General features: G+C 32.5%; 1 protein-coding gene and 1 pseudogene across 2 annotated transcripts in view; one reads left to right on the top strand and one right to left on the bottom strand.

Annotated features, from left to right (window-relative positions):
• Positions 1–16,371, top strand: part of LOC144364809 (zinc finger X-chromosomal protein-like) — a 55,833-nt gene that overhangs the window by 5,173 nt on the left and 34,289 nt on the right. The window contains exons 1-2 of one of the 2 annotated variants that reach the window (XM_078035419.1): positions 16–297; positions 649–723. The exons of the other annotated variant lie outside the window; for it this stretch is intronic. The gene's annotated coding sequence lies outside the window, so the exon portion shown is untranslated. Of the gene's footprint in view, positions 1–15; positions 298–648; positions 724–16,371 lie in introns of those variants that run through there. 2 annotated transcript variants of the gene reach the window in all.
• On the bottom strand, positions 7,121–8,422 carry LOC144372153 (dnaJ homolog subfamily C member 2 pseudogene; annotated as a pseudogene).

Below are 16,371 nucleotides of genomic sequence, written 5' to 3'. Positions count from 1 at the left end.
CATACCATCTATTGTATCATTTCAGGGTTCTATTTCTGCAGAAGAGAAAATATACATTCATATGTACCTGTAATATAATGGATAAAAGTATTTTATGAAGTTTTGTTGTAGCATAACTGGGGAGTAGCCTGTGATGTGTTATTGGTTCTTTACCAGCAAAATGCCTACAGATTTGCTACCACATTTTATACTATATTTTACGTAGTACTTGTTACAATAAAATCAGTTTTCCCCAATATATTAACTACTTAATTTTTATTTGTTCTTTTTAGATTACAGTAAAGTGGAGACGAACAGGTAGAGCCTTTAAAAATATTCTTTCCTCTCTATCTAATAACAATTGGTTTTTATATAGAACTTAATTCTGGTTTTTGTTATATAGCTCAGTGATTGAGTGCCCTGGTTTCTATCGCCAGTACTGCAACAGCAGCAACAAAAATATAAAAACTCATAGAATTGAAGTTTATGGGGCACTAGAGAATAAAATTATTCTCTGATTTACTTACGACTAGATAGCATTCCAAGTCTTAAGGAATGGTGTTGTTTGGAAGGAAGTGATTTTAAAGTATGGGCATATTTTTAAATATATTTATTCCTTTTGCAAATGTAAAAACTTGCTTTGGAAGATAATTCCTCTTTTGTCATTAGTGACCAGCTTCTGGTGTAGGAATAACCAGTGTTTAAGGCTGAGGTGGAAGGAAGCAAGGCAGCTGAAGCTAAAAGGTAACTGACTGAATTTTAACTCAGAAGTAAAAAATAAATAACAGGTTTTGTGTTTAAATGTTAATAAATACATAAATTTCAAATACTACAGATTTTTTTATCTGGAAGGTGTAACTGCAGAGATGCGAAGTATTTAACCTTCCTCTGTCCATATTAAGTAATTAAGATATTTTAAAAATGTTTGTTATATTCTCTGTGTACCTAAAGTTTAGTTAACACTTCTGTTCTTTTACCAAAAAAAAACACAAAAAAACAAAAAACCCTTATCTACAGCATGGCTGTATCCATACCTGTGGTTTGTAAAAATATATTAATTATTCTTAAGTTGTCCAAAGGTTGGAGTCTTATAAACATCTTCTTCCTAAAATGTACCTTTGTAAATGGAAGACTGAATCTACATGTAGTATTTGAATTATAGTTTACCCCCTCGATCTTCAAAGAATTGGTTCTGGTAAACACACCCTTGCCATACACATATGCAGCAAAATCTGAGAATGTTCACTTATATGATACACCATATGGTTTCCATATAGCCAGTGTATCCTCATCTATATATTTTTAAATCATCTCTTGTTTACTACTACAATGTGAATGCATTTGTAAATAGTCATTTTTGTTGTGTTTAGGGAATAATGAACATAATAAAATTGTGTTCGGTATATTTGCAACTTTTTTTTTTTTTAAGTATCTTCAATTTGTTGGTTGGTTCAGTTTGGATGCAGAAACCAAATATACAAGTCTACCCTTTCAGTAACAAGGTGGCACATGCCTGTAATTCTAGTCATCCAGGAGACGTGGGCATAAGTTCAAAGACATCTTCAGCAATTTAGCAAGACCGTATCTTAAAAAGTTAAAAGGATTGAGGATGTAGCTCAGTGGTTAAGTGCCCCTGGGTTCGAAAAAGTAAACCAAAAACAACTAGAATACAGAAAGTTAAATATTGGAAGAAGGATCAGTAATCTTGTTGGTAAATTTAAAAAAAAAAAAATTGACTGAATTTAGGTTGTTTACTTTTTGCTATTTTGAGTATTTAATATACCATGATGTATTAAAAATTAATTTCAATTGATTCTATTAATGTTAATCTAGTGCTTCATTCCTGGAATAAACCTTAGTGTATATCGTTTTGAGCTCATATCTTATTTTTGAAATATTAGTCTGTAGTTTGCCATTTTTATCATTTTAGTTTATTTTGGTATGAGAATTACACTGACTTGGTAATTAATATAAATTGAGCCATACTTTCCTTTTCAATATTTTGAATGAGCTTGTAGAATATAGTATTATTTCATTCAAGAAGATATTAACTAAGCCTGGTAATTTGTGTTTATTCTTCCTTCTTTCTTTCCTTCCTAGCTCTCTCCATCATTTTCTCTTCTTTTTTGGAAATGTTTGAATTTGTTTAGTATCTTCCAAAAATGTGTCTATTTCATGAAAAATTGTGAGTTATTTGGTATAATTGTTGATTTTATTCTTTCATTCTCCCTTTGATGTCATTGACTGTCATCATTTCATTATTGACCTAATTTTAGTAATTTGCATTTTCTTTTAATGACCTAATATTTCATTGAATGGGCATACTACTTGTTTATTCACCAGTTGAAGGAAATTCGGATTGTTTTTACTTTTTAAAAAACAAATTGCCTGGGCATATGGTAAGTACTTTTAATTGTTTGAAGATTTACCAGACTTTTCAAAGCAAGTATACTATGTTATACTCTTTAAGTGTACTATTTTACACTCCAGAAGTTTTGAGAACACTGATTTCTTTTTGTGTTTTTTAGCATTTGTTTATTACTTTGATTCTAGTTGCTTTGTGGGTGTGAAGTTATAAACCCATTGTGATTCTGATTGTATTTTCTTGATTAACAGTAATGTCATGGAATTTTTTGTTTGTGCAATACGCTGCATTCTTAATTTGCCTTTTGGTTATTAGTATGTTTTCTTTGGAAAAACTGCTATTCCATTGCCTATATAGTATCGAATTAGAAGATATCATTTAATAAAGTCTTTTGCACATGTTTTGATTTGCAAATGTCTTTTCCCATTCTGTGATTTGGTTTCATTTTCTTGATAGTTTTCTTCAAAATACAATGTTTTTTATTTGGATATGTTTGATTTACCTATTTTTGTTTTTGTTCATTATTATTTTGTTGATTATTTGTGGTAATGTATAAGACTCCTTTACAAATGCATAGTCATGAGTATTTATTCACTTTTGTTCTGTTTTCAAGATTTCCTTTGAGTCCTGACAATTACTTATAAATTTTAAAATATTTTTGTCGAGGGAATCAGGGATTATTGTGTTTAATCTGTTGGGTCAATTAGTATTGGCATTTAAAACAATGTTGCTTTCTCATCCATGAAGATAGAATATTTTCCAACTATTTAGATCTTTTAAGATTTTTTTTTAAAAAAAAGACGGGTAGTGAATATGTTTTTGTACTTTTAGGAAGGTGACATTTGGGTTGTTTCCAGTGTTTGTTTTAAGTAAAATTACTTGGTTACTTTTGATGTTGAAATTCATCTATTGCTAATGCATAGACATATATTTTTTCTATTTTGTTTTTTTAATTGTAGTAAATTCAAGTAACAATTTGGCATCTTAACCTTTTTTTTTTTTTTTTTTTTGGTGTTTGTGTGTATTCTTTTTCTATTGGGAATTGAACATACATACGCAAGTAGTTTTTCACTGAACCACATTCCCAGATCACATTTTAACCATTTTCAGTTGCACAGTTTAATACTTTTAAATTATTTATAATGTTATATAGCCATTACCACTATTCATGCCTATATCTCATTTCATCTAATACCCTAGATTTTTAAAATATTTACCTCTTATTCTTTGTGAACTTGTTTATTGGTTATTGTTTATGATAAGAAATTTAGTGGATTCTTTATGCTCTTCTGTATGTAAGATTTTTTTAATCGTCTAATGTATTTACATCATTCTTTTAAATCTAGATTTTTTAAAAATTTCACTTTTGTCTACTTGATTATTTTTCACCTATTTGCCTAGAATTTCCAAAACAATGTTGATAGAAGTTCAAGAATATTTTTTTTCCTAATTTAATATTAGAAGGGAAGTGTCCAGTCTTTTGCCATTACATATTAATAGAGTTTTTCTTTATTGTTGTATATTTTTAACCATGAATGGGTGTTAGCTTTTGACTGTGTTTCTACTTCCATTTACATGAATATGTGGCTTTTGATTTTTATTATATTCTTCAGATATACATTAATTAATTTGGGATTTATTATTTTGTTGGTTATTTCACAACAAAATTCCTCATAAGTGTACTTTCTTAAAGCAAAAAAATTCAGGTTTAAGGTGTCAAATTTTTCATAAGGTTTCTTGATTTGCAGATAGCTATCTTGCTGTGTTAGCACGTCTTTTTCTGTGTGGGCACATTCCTGTTCTTTCTTTGTAAGGATACTGACTGGATAAAGGAATGCTTAAAAGCTTTTTAACTTAAATATTTAAAGGACAGTCATTCAAAGATGGGCCTATTGATAGAGGGAGTTGTAGGCAAAGGCTTCCACAAATAAATCAGGGGAAGTGAACACAGTTAAGCTTAGTCTTTTATCCCACTAGGTCTGTATAATGCTTTTTTAAAAATGATACTAGATTCCAATTGCTCATATTTTAGATTCATATTCATATTCGTAAGAGTTACTTGTAATTTCGAGACAGGGTCTTCCTTATCCTAACTGGCTTCAGATATGATAATTTTCCTGCCTCGGTCTTCTCAATTGGTAGACTCCTCTTAATTTATGTTAATAAGTTGGTTGGGACTTCTAGAGAGTCACTAGATGGGGTTAGTTACCAAAGGACCAAGTAATTAGAGTGCTAGTATTTTCACCCCCTCATTGACCTTTGGGATTAGAAGATTAGAATTTGAGCTCTATAAAAACTCTTAAAAAATCTTAAAAGCTTCCAGTTTTGTAAAGATTGCTGGATTTTCTTGGAAAACTTCCAGGAGGACTGCCTGGGAAAGCAAAATGCCCAGAAACAAGAATACAAACCCTGTGCCAATCCCAGGCCTGCAATACTTTATCCTATTGGTCTCCTTCATTTGGCTGCCCTGTAATTGTATTTCTTAGTAAATCAGCAAAGCCGTTTATTTTTCTTGGGTTGTGTTATGACTGTTCTAGCAAATGACTGAATTTGAAGAGTAGTAGAAAACCAATTTATAGCCAGTCTGTTAGTCTACAGTGGTCCTGGATTTAAAACTGGTGTCTTAAGTGGGCGTATGTAAGTCTGTGGAGTTTGACAATGGTAAACTTAAATTGAATTTTTGAACATCATTTGGTGTCCAGATAATTGAAGACTTGTTTATTGGTTTTGGAAAACACTCCACTAGGTATATTTAGGAATATTTAAATGTCCTATTTTTTCTTAAGCTTATTATAATAATTATGGCTTTGTGGAACTTGTCTATTTCATTTAGTTTTCTCACTTGTAATTTTCATAAAGTTGGTAGTAATGCATTGCTATCTTATCTTCTTTAATCAGCCCTTTTCCATTATTTTGGCAGGTACTTTCTGGTAATATCTATTAATAGTGCTACTGGAATCACTAGAGGAACTTCTGTTCTTCTAGCACTTTCTTTTGTTTGGCAGAAGCTACTTCTACCACTTTGTTACTTCCTCTTCTACTCTGAGCCTTTGGCAATCTTGCCTTAGTTTCAATAGGGTTTAAGTCCTTGGGAGGCAAACCTCTGATCTGATAGCATTTGAAGTTTTCATTATTTTCCTCCAGTGGAGCTAATTAACTTTATCTCTTAATGTAAAGAAGTTTGATAGTTTGTAGTATTGTAGAAACTCTCCTACTTTCTGTATATCCTTCGTCAGTTTTTGTGGGTCCTCAATTATGCTATACTTTTGATCTCAGTAAATGAGAAACGTTCTATACTAGCAGCATCTATCTCACCAAAGGTTTTTCTATTAGCTCTTAAGAGAATTTGTGGAAGATCTTATTACAAGCAACCAGAATAGAATCATGGACCTTATGTTGTCTGTTGACAATCAGGTGTCAGTAATCCAGTCCTGTTTTGCTATTTATTCAGTGGATCCATAATCATTTTATGATGGTCAGGATATTCATTAAAGGCATTTTACTGTCTTTTTTAGCTTTCATGCGATTGGTTTCCTGTAACACTTGATCTTCTTTGTTTGTCCCTGAGAACCTCTCCTTCTTCCCCACCCTGTGTAACTTGTGCAATTTTTTTCTGTCTTTATTAGGATGTGGAGCTGGTTATCTTGGCTCATGTCATAGCTGGTGCACTTATACTGGCTTAAATTGGCTATATCTTCACCCTTTGTATTAGTCATCAGGAGAAGCCTATATTATATCTATGAACATTAGAATTTTTAACCTACCTAAAAAGAATATTTAGAACACTCATCTCTTATTTTCGATCTAAAAGTATTTTTTGCCTACTTTTCTTTACTGTTCTTTTACTATTTTCTTAATTAACTCTAAAACTTTGTTGTTCAGTACATACACATTTAGAGGATTGACCTCTATCATTTTTTGTTTTCTCTTTTCTCTGTTAATTTTGTTCTGAATTCAACTTTATCTTGTATTAACATTCTGCTCCTTTGTGTTGTTGTTGTCTGTTGTTTGCCTGATATATGTGAAAACTAAAAACGACAACCTGAATATAGCATAGTGATTACTAGAGGTTGGGAAGGTTTTGGGGAGGCGGGAAAATTGCATTTGATCCATGCATGCTGATTGATAATGTTCTTTTTTCATCTTTGTTCTTTCTCTTATTCTCTCTATCTTCTCTGCAGAATCCATCCCTTTACTGTCAGTTTACTTATATTGATGACAGTGTTGTTGTTTTTTTATCAGTTCTTTTATTATATATTAGATTCACTTTGGAATGATTATAAAAGGATGAAATATAATTTTTTTTAAAGTTAGTCCTTATTACTTTTTGGATTAGCCCATGTCAGAGAAAACATTCAACCTTGACTTCTTGGGACTGGCTTATATAGCTTAGCATGGTAATTCTCAGTTCTATCCACTTGCTCTTGTTTTGGAAACCCACTCATGGAATGGTGTACTTGGCTTCATCCTTAATACATACTGCCAATCTGTTAACTTTAACATATTTATAAAACTAAGAATTTGCAAGTTTTAAACTACTGATCCTTAAAGGAAAATACAAAAATGAATTTGGAAATTTGAAACAAATACTGCGTCATACAAGAATAAGGCCCTGATGATCATTTTAATGGTTGATCTTTGTGCTCTGAAAAATTATTTTGGAAGGAGAACTTTGATACAATAAATACAATTTTTAAAATGAAAGTTTATATAGTATTTTCAGTTATATTATAAAAGTGCACACAATAAAGATTGTCATTATGTCATTTTTTGACTCTACTTGCATTTTAACCTTGGCTCTTGAACAGCTTTCTTTGCCTTTACCATATCGACGAGCTCCTTATTCGTTTCATGCAGTCCTTCTTTGTCCTGCCAGGAACTGCTTTGGCTGTTTTTTCCCATCTTTTAGGTGTATTGACTGGGTATGTTTTTCAAAGCTTCTTCCAAAAGCTTCTGTTCTTCCGCTGTCCAAGGGTTGAAATCTGTGCAGGGAACTTCAAATCGTTCTGAAGGTGTTGCATTATTTGCTTGAGGTACCACTCCTTGTTCTTTTTTAAATTTATTAAAAACTCTTTTGTTTATGTCACCTTTTTGATGAGGGTCAAGTTTCTGAAGACTGTTTGCTTTGCCAGTAACATCTTTGGCATTTTTTTTTTTTTTTATGCCAGAAGAGGAATGTATGTTCATATAATTAGCAATAACTTCCCATCTTGAATTGTTCCAGCAGGGAAGATATTCAGTTTTAATTAGCAATTGCAGATCACTTCTGACCAATTTTTACTGCTACTTCCACCTCCACCAGTTGATTTCTCTGCATTTTCCGATGCTTGTCGCATATGAGCCTCAACTTCCTCTTTTTCTTTTCTCATTTGTTCATTTATTTCTTCTGTTTTTCCAGAGCAGCCTTTCCTACTTCCTTTGTAGATGATGTGAGTGTTTCATTCAAGCACTATAAGCTTGCTAGTTCAAGGCGATCACAAGTTTTTCCACTTCTTTTATCATTTTATCCCATTCTGCCTCATTATCTGAAAAAGTGATTCCAGGTCTTGCATGAATTACGAAGTTTTTGCCTCTCTTTTTTAATAGCTTTTTTCTTCAAATGATGAATTCATATCACCAAGTTTAGGGACATTTTTTTTTTTATTTGACCATCTGGAATTCCTTTCAAACACTGGAGGAAACACTTCAAAGAAATTATTTTTTGCTTCACTTTTAGAAGGAACTGAGTTACCAAAAGTAGGATCTACACTGTTAAATGCTGTCTTTTCACTGGATCAGATAACATTTCCTAAGCTTTAGTTATACAAGTGAAGTAATCCTTGTCTCCTTTTTTTATTAGTTCACCGTCTGCTTTCCATTTGTGTGAGTGATATTTTAAGACCATTGCTTTCTCTCCTCTTACCCCAATATCCATTCTCTATAGTGGAGAGCAGAACATTCTCGAGCTGCTTTAATCTGTCTCTGTGTAGCTTTGTATCTTACATGGCCAAGTCCAAGCACTGCATAATGATCTTGGTTCTTCCATTCTTTCGGATCAAGTGTTTTCAGCATGGGAAATCTTCCAATGCAATTCCTCATCTACTGATTCCTATGGTAACTCTTTCTTATCCTCAGTTCCTGAAAAGAGGCAGAAACATTTCTGCTTCTCCTCTTAATAAAAACTTCAAACCATCTTCCCACAGGTTCAACTTGACAGAGTGCAGAGACAGAGGTCAGAGCATGGATGATGGCGGTGCTCTGACCGTTTGAGATGCTCAAAAGTCTTGTTTTCAGTTTTAAATGTATGCTCTGTTTGATTAAGCCTGTTGTTGAAGTTGTCCATTGTGGCTTTATTGACTTATTTGTAAGCTCATTTCTAAGATTTCTATTCAGTTGTTTTTCGAGATCCTGTTGTTTTTGCTTAATTTCTTATGTATTGTTATTCTGTTTTCATTCAGCTCTCTGGATTTTCTTGAATCTCATTGAGCTGCTTCATAATCAATTTTAAACTTCTTTATCAGGCATTTTGTCCATTTCTTTGGAATATGTTCTAGAGAGTTACTATGTTATTCTGGATAAAGTTTTTTATTAGACTCCTGAATTAGCATTTTCACACTGGTGCTTCATTTATCTACCACTTATGGGCTGGCCTTCATAGTATCTTTTTCCTGAAGATATATATGGAGATATTAGTTCAGTTTGGGCTTTTTAGTAGTTTTTTAAAAGTTTTTTAAACTGTAATTAATGACTGAGACACAGTGCATATTATACTGGCAAAGACCCACAGTCTTTGCATGCTATTCATTGTTCAGAATTCTAGCAGATCAGTCAGGTGTGAAGCTCTCAGCAGTGGTAGTAGTTTCCCTGTCTTGATGATGCAGGGTTTTTTTTTTTTTTTTCTGTTCCTGTTGATGCAAGCTTTGTTATAGCACAAACTATTGGAAGTGGTAAAGAGCCTGTGGTAGTAAGGAATCTGAAACATCTGCCCTCAGATTAAGTACTGGTGGTGGCTTAAATGTTCCTGGAGAGTGGTTGTGATAGGAAACACAGAATCCCTTTCTTAACCCTGTCAGCATCATGAGTTCAGATATATTAAGAAAATTGGATGAGATTTGGAATCATGGTGTTCTTCCGTATCTCTTCAGGAGCTGGAGGAGCTGGGGTTTTAGCTGGGACCAGGGTTTTCCTCCTCTGCCCTTTTAGAGGCAATGGTTGTAGCTGGACATCTAGACCATCTGGCATTCAGTTGTATATAGTACAGCAATCGGAAATGTGGCATTCACTCAGTCCTTTCAGCAACAAATGCCTAAGTAAGGAACATGTTGGTAGCTATCTGCTGTCCTAATGTTGGCTAGTCCACATATCACTGGCCATGCCTTTTATCTCAAAATACAGGTACCCTGATCTGACTCTCAAGGTCATGTCTTACTTTCATAATGTCTGTCACCTGCAGTGCAGACGCCCAATAGTACTGGGGTCAGTAGCTATGTTATGCTGAGTTCACAGGATTGTAACTCTCTGAGCCAATATAGTAGACCTGAAGGGGTTTCAGACCCTAGAGCAGTATCAGTTTGGACAATAGCATACTTTCATAATAACTCTTGCCCGTAACAGCCTAGGGATTTGCTAGGAAATAATATGAGATCCATTCCCAAAGTAAAGATATTGTTCCAGTTCCAGGTTACTCCTAAAAATGAGCTGCATTCCTTTGAGGAATGTGAAACTCTCCAATAATTGGCAGAATCCTCACTTGGTAGAGTTTGCAGGTATTCTTATGTTCAATCTTATAAAAAAGGGGAAACTCCTTCCCTGGCTGAGAGCCAGAGTGATATATGATGGGGTATTTTTAGTTCTCTTTCTATGCTGTCATCCTAGTTGAGTCTTATTATAAGGTTCCAGTCTCTCTCATGCTGATTTCCAATGCTCTTCATGGTCATTTACCTCAAAATGTATGTAAACTCCTAAAACTTTGGTTCTTCTTTGTGGAGGTAAGTGCTAGCCACCACTATTTAGACATTGTAAACCTTATCCAATTTGCAGTGTTGTATCCCTTCATTCTTTTTCAATTTGTGAAGAATAACCTGCTTTTTAAATTGTTGTTTTTCTTAAACTCCCTTAAATAATTTTTATTTAACTTTGAGACACTTAACCATGTGTTTTAATGTGGACTTCTTTAGATTTATATTATTTGAATTTGAGTTTCTTTAATAGTTTATGATTGCGTTAGATTTGGGGAAATTCTAGTCATCATTTCTTCAAATACTTTTCTCTTTCTTGTATTCTAATATCTTACAACTTAAATATTGGATATTTTTGTTCCCTTTCATTTTTCACTCCACTTTTTCTCAAACTATGTGATTTGTGTGTGTACTGTGTGTGTGTGTGTGTGTGTGTGTGTGTGTGTGTGTGTGTGATCTTTAAACTTGGGCTTTATGCCATTTTTTTCATTGTCTCACTATTGTTTTGTTTTCCTATTGTATTTTTTTAGCACTAAAATTTAATTTTGTTCTATGGATACTTATTACAAAATCTTTTATTTCTGAAGGTTTATTTCAAGTGTGCTTATAATCACTCATTGAAGAATATTTGTTATATCTACCTAAAAATCTATTAAATGCAACCTGTGTCTTAACATTAGATTTGTTGATTTTTTATTAAAGTTGAATATTGTCTTTATTTTTTATGTAATTACTTATATCCGAAATCTGGACAAGTGGGATATATGATATGGTAATATAAGATACACAGAAAATATCAGAACATTGTAAATTTTCTATTTTAGTGGTTTCCTAGTAAAACTTGAGTAGGAAGAAGAAGGTTGATTTTTTACCTGGTAAGGAATTAATCACTGGTGCCTTTCATTGATACTGAGATGGTGAATGCCTTGTTACCACTGTTTGGGAATATAAGTCCAATCTCCATGTCTTCCATAGTGGAAGTGCTGTGGAGTGGTGCCTTGCTACCACTCAGTCATACTGATAAAAGTTCAGGTTTTATCAGTATAAATAAAAAGTTCAGATTTTATCAGTAAATCCTTTGATGGAATGCTGATTTATTTTCATTTGTTATTTTGTTCTTTTTTATCATATTTAGATTTATATTATTTGAATTTGAATTTTATTATTTACTTACTTTTATTTAGCCTTCATTGACACCACAGAGAGGGAGGAGGGCAGGACCTTTCATTACCCTTGAGTCAGCATGGATGTTCGGCTTCTTTGGTTGCTTCTAGAGACCCTGTGGACTTAAAGGCGATAAAACAATTTGTTATTGCTGGCAGGAGCCAGCATGAGACCATGATAGCAAGGAGGAGAAGTATTACATAATGTGGAATAGAAAAGTAGAAGATAAGAGAAATGTCTTAGCACAGATGGAGGGATGAAATTTGGGTTTCCAGTTAGTCTTATTAAATAAATGGGCACCTTTAGTTATTTACTAGTGTTCATTGCATTACTATCATTCAATTCCAAGTTTCCAAGTTCATCTGCCTCTTTTCACATTTTGCAGTCTCTATATTTTTAATTATGACCATTAAACAAGTCCCCATTTCTTCTTTTCTAAGCCCCGGTAACCATTCTTCTGTTTTTGTTTCTATTATTTGACATCTACAGATAATTGATATAAATGAATCCAAATATATATATATATATATATATATATATATATATTTAAATATAAATATATATATATTTAAATATAAATATAATTTATATCCTATTTGTAATATATATATTACAAATAGGATATAAATATTCTTTCTGTTTATCCATCAAGGGACGTTTGAGTACTTCTACCTCTTGGTTATTGTGACTACTGCTGCTGTGGACATAGGATGGAAATATCTCTGTACTCTGTTTGGGGGTGTATGCATTTCTTTTTTATTTTTTTATTTTTTAGTTGTTTTTGGACTCAGTGCCCCTTTATTTATGTATTATTTATTTATTTATCTACTTATTTTTAATGTGATACTGAGGATCAAACCCAGGGCCTCACACATGCTGGACAAGCATCTACTGCTGAGCCACAATCTCAGCCTCTCTTAGTTTATTTTTTATTGCTGTAATAAAATTCTGAGGCTAAGTAATCTGTAGAGAATGGAGGTTTATTTAGCTCTTGTTTATGAAAACAGTAGGAAATCGAAAGACATGGTGCCAGAATCTGTTCAGCATGTGGTAAAGGCCTTCTTGCCAAAATTGGCATGGTGGAGGGTATCACAGCAAACCAGATCAAACGAGAGAAAACTTCTCTTACAACAAATTCACATAAAAATCAATTAATATATTAAGGAGAGCGGAGCCCTTAAGACATCATCTTCCAAAGGTCCTGCCTCCAAATACCATTAATGTATGACCTTGGAAATTGAGATTTCAACACATGTATTCTGGGAGACAATGTTTGAACCATAGTAGTATCCAAAAATAGGATTATTAAATTTTATCATTTGATAATTCTATTTTTAGAGTCATTTTTTTCATATGAAAGTTTCATGTGTTGAAATTGGTTGAATATTCATAATGTATTTTAGATATGGGACTGAAGTCTAGATATGAAATTTATTTTATACACACACACACACACACACACACACACACACACACAGCCTAAAACTAATTTTATACATTATTTTTAGTCTATCATTGTGATTTTGACCCTTCAGGGGTGGTGCATTGTAGGATTTTACACTTAAAGTCTCATGTCTGTGTTGAAAAATTTTAGGTTTTAAGTTTCTGATTTTTACATTAAGGATGCATAGACTGCATTACAGTGTTGATATTAATTTTTCAGCCCATAAGCACAGGATGGCTTCCCATTTATATAGGTTTTAAATTTTTTTTGAACAAAAAAATTTTAGGGCATATTTTAAATTTTTCTTTTAGTACTGGATTGAATTTATAAGCTATGCCACTGAGCTTTTAGATTTTTTTTTAAATAACTATAAGAAAAAGTTTTCTCTTTGTTTCTATTTCACTACAAGTTTTTATTAGGAATGAATGTTAAATTGAGAAAATCATAAACTTTTTTCTTTAATCTACTTATGTATCTTAATTTTTTTGAAGTTAATTTTATGTTCATAATTCTAATTGTTGTGCTGTTACTTTGTTTAAATTTATGATTTTGTCATATATGACAGTTTCTTTTTTTTAATTTTTTTTATTTTTACCATATGAATGGTAGGGCTAGTTCTCACATTAAGGACAACAGCACTTTTAATGAATTGGTTAGCATACTTAATTTTAAATTAAAATTGCTATTTTCTTGATTTTTTTTGTTGTTGTTGTTTTTAGTTATAGATGGACACAACACCCTTTTTGTATTTATTTGTTTTTATGTGGTAGTGAGGATCAAATCCACACATGCAAGGCAAGCACTCTACCACCATGTCACAAACCCATCCTAGTCTTTTGACTTTTTAATTTCTCATATTTCTGCTTGATTGCTTGATTCTACTTAATAAGTTTACTTTGTTTCAATTTTTATAATGGCCAATTTTGAATATAAAAACAAAGAAATTTAAAATATTCACTATGGGTTTTTGAATCTGTGTCATCTTTGTTTTGTTTTCCTGTATTTCTTATATGAGTCCTACTAATATTTGAAGTGAAAGCAGTTAGTCTACTTTGCATATTCTTTTAAAATAGTACCTTATAATTTCTTTAATTGTATTTAGTTTTCATTATTTTATGCCTCCCTGCTGTTTTATTTATTTACTCATGAGAGAAGACTTGACTGTTGCTTAAGCTGACCAGGAACTTGAGGACTGAGGTGATCCTTATGCCTTAGCTTTCTAAATGGCTGAGACATGTGTCACTGCACCTGGCCTAATCCTTAATATTTATTTATTTTTTCTTGTAATGATAAATGAATGTGCTCCTGGAATAAGATTCAAACTATAGGCAGGTTGAACATGGATGGAGGATATATTTCACTAGGAGCATACTTTAGAATACTAAGTCTTGTCCCTTTGTCTCTTCCTCTGTTTCCCTGCTGCCATGAATTGAGCAGTTTTTTCCCTACCATTATCTGCCTCATTTCATGTCCAGAGCAAATGAGCCAGTTAAGAATAGACTTTAATAAACTTCCAAAATGAAGCCAGAATAAGTCTTTCCTCTTCTAAATCATTTTTGTTAGGTACTTGTCACACCGACAAAAATTTGATGCATAACAAAAAACAAGTATGCCTTGTTCACCAATAAATAAATAAATAAGTAAATGTTTTCCTTAAGAAGAGGAAATTGAGTTTGTTACCCAAGTACTTTATGTCAAGTGTTTTGGTGAAACAGGCTCCAAGATTTGTAAAAAAAAAAATCCATGGACCAAGAACTAAAAGAAAACAGAAGTATCTCAAATAGAAAAATGTGAATAAAGATGCAGAAGTAATAAAATATTATTTTCTTTGAGATGGTCGGAGTGGTACCCAAGACTTCATATATACCAGGCAAGAGCTCTAATATTTAAGAATGTTCAATAACTAGAATTACTAGAAAATATGTAAGGAAAATTAGCTCATTCATGAAATCATAAGATATTGGGTAATGTAACTAAATACATTGGTAATATTCATGAAGATATTAACATTATCAAAAAATAATAAAATTAGAATTTATTTCCAAAATTTCTTTTTGTTTTAAATTTTGTCTTTGTCTTTTCACTTACTGTAAGAAAAGTAGCTAGGCTGCAGTTCTCAAATCTCTTCAGCTGATAACCAAATCCACTAGTTCTTTGCCAGTTTTTAACCAGGTTTATTACACTTTTACTTCAGTATCCAATGATTCATTCTTCAGATACATGCAAGAATTCACCAGAAGCATCTTTAAACATCCATATTTCTGCCATGTAGGCTTTTTCCATCAGTATTTTAAAACTCCTGATCTTCACCCAAGCAGCCTTCTGAAGCGGGCATATATATCTATATATGTATATATGTATATATGTATATATCGATATATATATATATTTTTTTTAAGTATTTGTTAAGCTGAACCTCACTTTTTGGGAATGTGGGTACCAGGAATTGAACTCAGGAGCACTCGACATTAAGCCTCACCCCCAGCCCTATGTTGTATTTTATTTAGAGACAGGGTCTCAACCGAGATGCTGAGTGCCTCACTTTTATTGAGGTTGCCTTTGAACTCTGGATCCCCCTGCCTTACTTCCTGAGCCACTAAGATTGCAGGCATGTGCCACTGTACCTGCCTGGACCTCACTTCTTGTTAACCAAAATCTGTATTATTGGTCTTCAGAGAAACATACCCAATAGGAAGGATTAAGTTACTAATTATCTTAAATATATCTATAAAGCCACTGAGGTGTTCCAGTTCATTAGGATATCCTGTGAAATTTACATGTAACAACTTTAAGCTATAATAGAACATAAATTATGTAGGGAAATACTGATTGTATGCTAGAATACAGACATAGAAACATCCTTGCCTAAGTATAAATACAGTTTGCAATAGATATACAGAAAGCATTGTTCAAAAAATAAGAAAAGTAGTTTTCAGCAGATTTGTTCCAGGGTTCTCTGGGGATACCCAAATCGGCAGATGTTTAAGTCCCTTGTATAAAATAATACAGTATTTGCATAAATCCATACATATCCTATCCTGTTATCTCTAGTTTACTTACTATACCTAATACTGTTAATCTGTAAACAATTGTTCGGCTTCGTTATTTAGGGAATAGTAATAAGAAAAAAGCCTGTACTCAATCTATACTGTTTAGTATAGATAGAATTTTTGTTTCAAATTTTTTCAAGTCTGATGGGTTGAATCTGTCAATGCAGACCCTTTAACTAAAGAGCTGGTGATGTAAACACTGAAGTCCTCTATGAAAGAACAAATTAGAAATTTGCTCCAATATTAAGAAGTGGAAAGCAGATGGTTATATGAAAGAGACAGCATAACCCAGCATATACCAGTTACTTTCAAAAGCTTGACTTCTATTCATAGTGAGAGATATTTTATATACTCATCCTTCCACATACAACAGGAAAAGCCTAAATTATTTTAAAGAGAGTGCTTGTAGACAAGTGGATGTTAAAGGAGCTT

Source organism: Ictidomys tridecemlineatus, chromosome Y (assembly GCF_052094955.1).
Source record: "Ictidomys tridecemlineatus isolate mIctTri1 chromosome Y, mIctTri1.hap1, whole genome shotgun sequence".
Taxonomy (NCBI): domain Eukaryota; kingdom Metazoa; phylum Chordata; class Mammalia; order Rodentia; family Sciuridae; genus Ictidomys; species Ictidomys tridecemlineatus.
The sequence above is the reverse complement of the archived record's forward strand: the minus strand, read 5'-3'. Positions and strand labels throughout refer to the sequence as shown.